A 9033-nucleotide genomic window follows, 5' to 3' on the forward strand; every position below is an offset into this window, starting at 1 on the left:
TGGTGAAATATTACACCCTCTGTTCGTGAACACAAGATGTTTTGGATATTATAAATTACATACGGACTGAAATGAATGAATCAACAAATTAAAATGCATCTATATACATCTGATTCATAAAAAGGTAGAACATCTTATATTTGTGAATAAAGGGAGTATTTGATTAAACCATGATAATGAAAAATAATCATCATTTGCTATATAAAGATGATTCACCTTGCAGTGCTTTCAGTTGTGAGTCGTAGCACAATGCATGAACACCACAGTAACATGATAAGGAGCATAAATAAGACATGCAGAGCTGAATGAAATGTTTTCCTAGGGTTTGCTAGAGAGGAGGTGATCAGGAGACGACTAGCTTGTCCCCTCTACCCATCGACGGCGTCGCGGGTTCCCCTGGCACCCGTCTGCCATTGCGGCAGCGGGAGGATGGAGGAACCCCTAGTCGAGTTTCCCGGTCAGTGTCTCGTAGGATCTTGGAGTTTGTCTTCATCGGTGAAGTTGGGGCAGCGTCGACAATGCGAATAATGGTTTCTAGACTTTCTCTATATCAATGTTGTTCCTCGGAGTGACATCAACGAGTTGCGGGATGGTGAAGATTGTCGGACACTCAGTCTAGCGAGGTTAGCTTTTGTTCACGACAGTGACAAACCTACAAAGGGGATGACATTGCACTTGTTTTTGTTCTACATTTCCATTTTTGCCCGATGAAGCTCGGCAAGATATGGCTCCGTCGGGTAACTTGTGAGGTTTGTGTCCACCTTCTCTCTCCGGCTGGAGTTGGCATTATCTTCTCGCCCTCTTTGGTGTTGGATTCTCCTTTACGGCAATTCTTTCAGTTTGGGATTGCCAGTGTCTTCTGATTTACATTGAGAACATCCTGACCAATCCTTCTACAAACTTCTGAGTTTCGACAAGGTTGCTCCGATGAGATGGAGGCCGAGAGGTGTCAACGAGTATTTCTCATGCCGCGTCACGCATCGCAAGTGGATGCAGAAGGAGGACAATGCTCATATCTTCAAAGACTGCCTGTAATTTTTTATTCTTCTTGTAAGGAAGTTCTTATAAGATTTTGTTTTATTTAATAGCCTTCGGCCTTTCTGAAAAAAAAACATGAAAGCGGTGATTATCCTTGTTTCAGATGGCACAACGTATACCTCCTAGCTGTATGATTTGCAGCAGTTTCGATCTCCATATATCCTCTAAATCTTGATTATTCCTGCCACGATTCTTTTCACAAGATAAAGTGTAATTTAGGCAGATACCGACCGGCCGTGTTTGGAGGCAAAGATCTCATCCTAATCAAATCTCATCTCAAGAATTAAGTAACCAAAAGGAACACGTGCAATAATCACTGCACCGTATCCAAACCAAGGATCACAAAGGACAATTGATCTTCGAGAACCTAGAACAATATTTTCATATAAGATCGCAATCAGATTACTGCAGGATTAAGCATGACAAGACAAACTTGCGTGGATGCATGCATGCATGCATATTGGGGGTTCGAGCATCAAGAACCATCGGCCAACTACAGTTACTATATTGGGAGTATATATATTTTTCCTTTAAAAAGAGGAGTTATTTTTTGTTTTTGTAGTAGAATGATATGTTCTTGGTAGGCGGTGATTTGAAGTTGATGCGGCTAGCTAGTGCGTATTATGTTGTGTGTGTGTGTGTGGGGGGGGGGGGGGGGGGGGGGGGGGGGGTGTTGTACGTGTTCCTTTTGGAATTTCCCGGTGCATGCAAAGTAGGGTTGCGAAGCAATAATTAAAGGGAGCGGACAGCAAGTACTGCACCGTGCATGGTGGAGGAGATGATGGTCTCATCCCCACCATGCACCAGCTAGCCAGCCGCACATCCATGCCAAACAAGAAAAATACAAGGTTAGATCCTCCATAGAATGACTTGTCTCAGAGGACATACATGCATGTTTTTTTTTGCGGGTTACATACATGCATGTATGCAAAGGCAAACTGGGACGGATTGTGTATTTCAAATATATGCATTAAAAAAAACAGAAATGTATCTATAGTATTGTAGGTTCACAGTTTTAACATTGCGTATCCAGAGTTTCTTAAACATTTTTGCTATTAGTTTTTTAGAACATTTTGCTATTAATTAGGTTGATTTTTCCTGTTTAATCAGTCATGATTTTCCTTTCCTCTTTGTTCATTTTTTTTTCATGTGCGTGTGTGTGTGTGCATAGGTTATATGTGTGTGTATGCGCGCACACTCGCGACAACACCATCGCCGTGAGGTGCAATCTATCCGAGTAAAATGCATAGAATCATCATAATCGTTAACTCACAGAAAACCACCACTTTACAAAACATGTCAGAAAAAATGCTATAGTTAACAGTGGCGAGAAACACTGCCAAAATCTGAATCTCGTTTTGACATGGTAAATCGCCATCGGGACAAAGGTAATACAAAACATTGACTGGTGGATGTTAAAATGGGCAGTGGCAACTTAAAAGAAGAAACCCTAGTGAATCCCTCTACCTCCAGATCCCCAATCCCCCCGGACCTCCATGACCATCGCCTCCTCCAACTGCTCCATCTCCTCCCCTATCGTCCCCTCTTCGCCTGCCACCGGCACCAAGCGCGAGACTGGTTGCTCCATGTCCTCCCCCATCGCCCCCTCCTCGCCCACCCTTGGCACCAAGCGTGAAATTTTGTCTCCCCGCCGACGCCCTGCCCCTAGATGTCGAGGCGGAGGCGCCCAAGGCGGCCGACCACGGCGCAGACACACCCTGACGCCCAAGGAATCCTACCACGGCGGCAATGCCTTCCTACCCATGGATGTCCAGGCCCAGCCTGACATAGCTAGCCACGACACTGCCGAGGCGCTGCCCTTGACCTGAGGCGCCACCCATGGCCAACCATGATGCGACCACTGAGGCGTCGCCCAAGGCCAACCACTTTGGTGACGTCGTCATGGTGGACGCCGAGGTGCAGCCAACGCAGGAGTCAACATTTGTTAGTTGCCACGGGAAGGGAGTGGTCAAACCGTCAAAGAGAGAAAGAAGATGACTAACGAGTGGGACCCACATTTTTTAAACGGCCGTCAGTCAATGTTTTGTATCCCTTTGTCACGTGAGCAATTTGCCACATCAAAATGTGACTCGAAATTTTGGTCAACATTTTTTGCCACTGTCAACGATAACGCTCGACTCATTCTGCCATTTTGTAAAGTGGTGGTTTTTCTGTGAGTTGTGACATAATTGTGGTGGTATTTATCTTCAATGTGGCGAGAGATGATTAATGTGGCTTTGTTGTTTGAACAACCTTGAGTATGAGAAATGTATACACATAAGTTCTACACAATAAGTGTGCAAATTATATTATTTCCCAAATTCCACTATTATATGCTTGTTTTTCCATATTCTAAAATGTGTAGTTTATGTACGTTTTTTTTGACATAGTTTGTTTTATTTCTTTTATTTTGTTTCCTTTTAGGGCAATGTTTTTGTAAATGCTTAAAACATTATATTTTCAAAGTACTCGATACTACTTTAGGCACTCAGCTGGTGCACAAAGTCCGCTCTAAGAAGTGCATGTGATGGCTATACATCTAGGTACACAAAACAACATCATGAAACTACTACTACACTAGCATGGGTACATAGATATGGCATTGATCATATCTCTTGCACATGATACTCCCATCTTTTTACAAAATCTTGTATGAAATCATTGCCCCGCCCTTCTCCCTAGCCATAGCTTGCACCTCTATATATCTGCCTACATATATGTACACCATCTATCTATCCATACCATATCAACCACTACCACTGCACCATCTCTTATATTCTCCCGACATATTAATTCTCTCCTCCACCCATAACACCATCTTTCTGCTCACCAACTCACTCACTCAGCTCGCCGCTCTTCTTCTCACATCTGTTGCCTCTGTCTCATCAATCTCATTTGCTTCTAGCTACCATCTGTCTGTCTTCGTTGGTTAGTTTGCTCCACCGCCATGATGAATCTTATATCGTTTGAGACGCCTCCTCCTCTTGGTAGGCAAGAGAGCACCGCTGCCACTGCAGCCACCGGCATGAAGGTGGCGAAGGAAGCGAGCTCTAGTGGCGCATGCTTCCACGGTAGCAATCTAGACCTCAGCCTCGGCATCTCCTTGTCTCCCGGAGGTAACTGCAGCGCCGCCAGCTGCGGTGGCACCGCCATGGCACGCTACAACGGTCCTCAAGGTGGCGGCGATGTCGATCGAGTGCAGAGCAGTGACATGGTCATCGCTGGTACCGCCACTGCGAACACGCTTAGCGCAGGGCGTGCTGGTAATTGCCATGGCATTGTGCCTAGCAGCAGCTGGGCGGCGGTGTTCATGCCGAGCCCGACCGGCTTCATGCACCCCTGGAGCCTCGCCGCCCGGCAGCAGAAGGCGGCCGCGGAGCAGGACCGGAGCATTGCGCAGGCGTCGGTGGCAACAACATATGGGACAAGGTGAGCCAAATGTTATGTGCTGATAGTTAATTGAGCAACACACATATATGCATATGCATCTACATGCATATTACCTACTCAGTTTTAGCAGCCACTCCTACTCCTGCATGTTTTTTCACCATCATGGCATCCAACGGCTCTAGCTAGCTAAAAATGTGTCAGCTGTCAAAATATGGATTTCCTGTCGTGTAATGAGTTTATAATGCTAACTACTACCTCCTTCCTGGTTTATTGGTCTTCTTTATAATTTGTGTCAAATTTTGATCAAAGATTTAACTAACGAAGTGTTAATACATGTCAAGAAAAAATATATCATTGGACTCGTATTTGAATATAGTTTTCAATGATATAATTTTTGGTGACATGCATGAATATTTTGTTAGTTAAATTTATGGTTAAAATTTGGCATGGAATACAATGGGGACCAATTTAAACAGGACGGAGGTAGTAAGTTTCAGCACTCAGCAATCATGAATTAAACAAACAAGTATATACGAGGGAAAAGTGCGGGATTAATTCACGTTCTCTACGTACATAGGCACAAATGATTGCAATCATGAACATTTTGAACCCCTACCACTCCACTAGAGCGCATTGATTAGTATTTTTCAGGTCCTCGTGTGCTTAGAACTGCGTTTAGAAATGATTGCGAATAGATTCTTGTACGCATTGTATATGTGTGTGCACCAAATGGAGTCCTTGACATCTAGGGTTTCTAATACAGGGAAAACATGTATATATAACCTCCTGATGGACGTACGTGGGTTAATTCTCACAATGCTTTTGCCGGCCGGCCATACGCGGTCGGATAGATACCGTTAGCGAGTAACGTACATAGAGAAGATCTCCTCTGCTCTGCAAGGAATTAAGCGAGAATATTCAGCGCAGGCCGGCCCAGGCAGGGGAGCAGCAATGATGAGTGCAGCATGGCTCTGCTTGATTGTGCATGCAGCGCAGTGCAGTCTTTCCCCCATCCTCCCACAGAAAAGAGAGAAAGAAAGAAAGAGAACTAGTGCAGTCTTTTCCATAAAAACGACTTTCGTGTGTCCGTCCGTGGATGTGTTGCTCCCAATAATTGGGCGGCTGGACGTGCTAGACTGTTGCCATGTGGCCAGATGACCATATGAAATTCATGTCATCTCATTTATAATTTTAGCATCTTCACCTTTGGACTATTATAGTGAGAATAACATAGTTATGACCGTGCATGCCACATAGGTAAAAAAGATGACGTGACAGATAATTAAAAGGAGAGAAACAAACGGAGTAACATCCGCGTACTCCTCTTTGGTCTTAACGTCTTGGCTTCCCAGACCAATAAATCTGGACGAAGTAATCAACAAACACGTTCATCTTAAATACTCTAGGAAAATAATTAACCACAGGCAAGTAAATTGCATTGCATTCATGCATGTATTATTGCACACATTTGCACCTGATCTGCACAACGTATTCATGGGCGCCTAATATTTGCATTCAATTCTTTGTCATCAGCAGCGATGCTAGTGTGGTCTCAGTGCCTTCGGCAGCTGTGGGCTGGCCGCCGGTGCACACCACCCGGCGCCACCTCGTCACCGCCACGCACGTGCTAAAACCCGACGCCGGCGTGAAGCAGGCCGACGGCCCAAAGAACACGAAGATACCCGCCGCGGCCTCGCCAGCCGATGATGATAAGGAGGTGGCTGGGGCGCCGAGGAGCTGTACGGTCACCGCAGAACCGCAGCGGCTGCAGGCAAACATGTTCGCCAAGGTGCACATGGATGGCTGCCTGATCGTTAGGAAGATCAACCTGAGAGCTCACCGCAGCTACGACTCCCTCTCGCGGGCGCTCACCAAGATGACAAGAAACTTCTTCTGCCGTGAGTACCGCTCTCCATTATTATTTTCCCCAACAAGATACTGCTCTCAAATAGTATATCTAGGGCACACATCATGTATCCTAATTAGTGTACATCTAAGTAACTCAATCAAACATAAAAAAGAAAAAAGAAAAAAGAAAAAATACACGCATGAATCTCCGTCTAAAACGAAGGACATAAAGGATGTAGATATGTAATATTTAGGGCACATCTAGATGTGTTTTAGCAAAACCAAAAATATAATTAGTCACAGAAGCCTTCTGCCCCTCGATCTCGGCAAAGAGATTATGAATTCGCCTCCTCTCTGCTTGCCTCTTCGAAAAGAAATCCTAATGTCTCGGCTCCGGCCAGTAGATAGGTAGGCTTTTTTTTTCTTGGCATGAATGACTCTCGAATGGATGGGGAAACTTCTTAGAGTCAGTCTTCTGGGCTTTGATTCTCCTCAAGTTCGTCCATAGGGACGGATTAAACAGAGCTTTTAAGTAGATTCCTGCCATCTCCTTGGAGCGGCGAGGTTATGGTTTCTCGTCATGCATACGCAACGACGAGATTTGGTGTTAGGTTCATTAGATCGATTCAAGGGCTTAATTGTGATGATTGTGGCTCCGAGGCACTGGTTCTTAGGGACACATGCACGAAGACTTCCTGACCGTTATCGACAAGGTCTGTCTGGCTCCGGTATGGGAGCAACGATAGAGGCTTGTCGGCGGCTTTGTTCCAACAGTGGTGGTTTGGTGGTCAATGGAGATAGATATAATTTTTATTATGTTTGAGGGGATTTCTACTTCTAGTGAATCTTTACAGTTCCTTTCGCATTTTTTGTATATTTTCCTACCGTTGAAAATAGGGCCTCGATTTAAAGAAACTTGACGGTTGGTTGACGACGTTAAATAAAACCCATTTTCCATGATAAAACGAGGTACCATTTTGATTTTTATTTCTTTGATGAGGGCGGTAACATATTGAGTATGTTGTGACTTTGACCAGAGTTCAACAAATTTATAACAAGCTCATTAAGCCCAAATGGGAGGTTAGCATTGTCCATGTCGTTCACCTCGTGTGGCCAATTGGGCCCTTGTCCTCCTGGGTCTAAGGCAATTCATCTTAACCGGGCTATCGCTCACCTACCATGTGAACACCATGGGCTTCACGGGGCCCTAGGTCAATGTACTCTTCCAGTTAGAATTCGTTGTGAAATTAGCATGAGTTTTATTTAGATGGAAATTAAATTGACTTTCACAACACTTAACTATTCCCCTCCTCCCCCGCCCCCCACCCGGTAAAAAAGCCATTTCTAAACCTCGTTAAATAAACTATTTTTAAACATGTATTTCTCATTGGAAACACATGGCATGTTAGAATTGTGCAGTATTGTCTCTCTTTTGCTATGAGTGCGATGTCTTTTCATGTTTTTATGTATCAATTATATTGAATTCTTGGATTGGATTGCGTAAATGCAGCTGCAGATTATCAGAGTTTGGATTCTGCAGAAGGCGATTATGCAAATAGTGACGACTTCATATTTCTATATGAAGACTTTGAAGGCGACCGGATGCTTGTTGGGGATGTCCCATGGGAGTAAGTATTGTTCTTCATACATCCTTCTGCGCCATGAATTAACATCGCAAGAGGATATTGTTAATTGTTGTTTTTGGAAAACTTTTAGTTTTTCACTGATATTCTCAAAAGTAAAAAAGAACAACCATCCCCGTATCATAGATGCCCTAATAGTGCGCGATCAAAACAAATAGGTGGCATAACCGACTACATATTATTATTGCTTTTTATGGTGAATTTTGTAAGAAATCAGAGCCGAAATATGAAGAGCACTTGTGCCGAATTTTTTCCTGAACATGCAACTTTAGAAAGTTGTTAGAAAAACTAAAGCAATTATGCATTTGTCGTTTCTTTCAGGTTGTTTCTTGCGACGGCTAAAAAATTATGCATTGCTCGTCATCCAACATCAAGTGATACCAAAGGTACATTTAGAAGAAGTCATTTCTTATATATTGAAATGTTCAATGTGAGCATGCCCATGAGATAGTTTGTTGCTACTCATCAATTTTAGGTCATGACGAAGCAGCAAAATTAGACGTAAGTGTGAAGCTAGCTACGAATAACTGAACGCCCCACCCCGGAAGCAACTTGATTTGAGGCCCTTTCTGGATAATGAAAAAGAAGAACTCTCCCAACTCGTCATCTAAGAATAGACACACTAAACTTGATCAGCGACATATACGTGCACATTGTATATGCACATCTCTCGATCTGCGGTGTAGCACATGTGTATGGGTATTATTGTACGCCTATGCTAGTTAGATGTGAACAACTTGTTGTGGTGTATCAATGTCAGCACCTCTATGATGTTGTGCATATAATTTTGGAACGTTGTGTAAGAATTAATGTTGGAATGCATGTGATGGATAATGTTTCAGCTAGCTATTGCTCATAGGGTCATCAAACTTGATACAATTTGCATAACCACATTTATGCTTATGGAGTTACCTTTTATCCTTTTCTATTTGGGGTTTCATGGCATGAACATCAAGTTTTCACCTAAAGGGAACGAGTCATTACACTATATTCATCGAGATGGTTATACCCCCCCTCGAGATGCACACACTTAGTTGCACCATTAAAGGATGTACGTGCCATTAGTTGCATTTAAACTTGTCTATCTCCTTACATCCCCACAATCCATGTAAAA

At 43.6% G+C, this 9033-nt stretch overlaps 1 pseudogene; it reads left to right on the top strand.

Annotated features, from left to right (window-relative positions):
* Positions 1 to 3726: 3726 nt before the first annotated feature.
* On the top strand, positions 3727 to 8768 carry LOC125553648 (annotated as a pseudogene).
* The last annotated feature ends 265 nt before the right edge of the window (positions 8769 to 9033 follow it).

Source organism: Triticum urartu, chromosome 4 (genome assembly GCF_003073215.2).
Source record: "Triticum urartu cultivar G1812 chromosome 4, Tu2.1, whole genome shotgun sequence".
In the NCBI taxonomy this organism is placed as follows: Eukaryota; Viridiplantae; Streptophyta; class Magnoliopsida; order Poales; family Poaceae; genus Triticum; species Triticum urartu.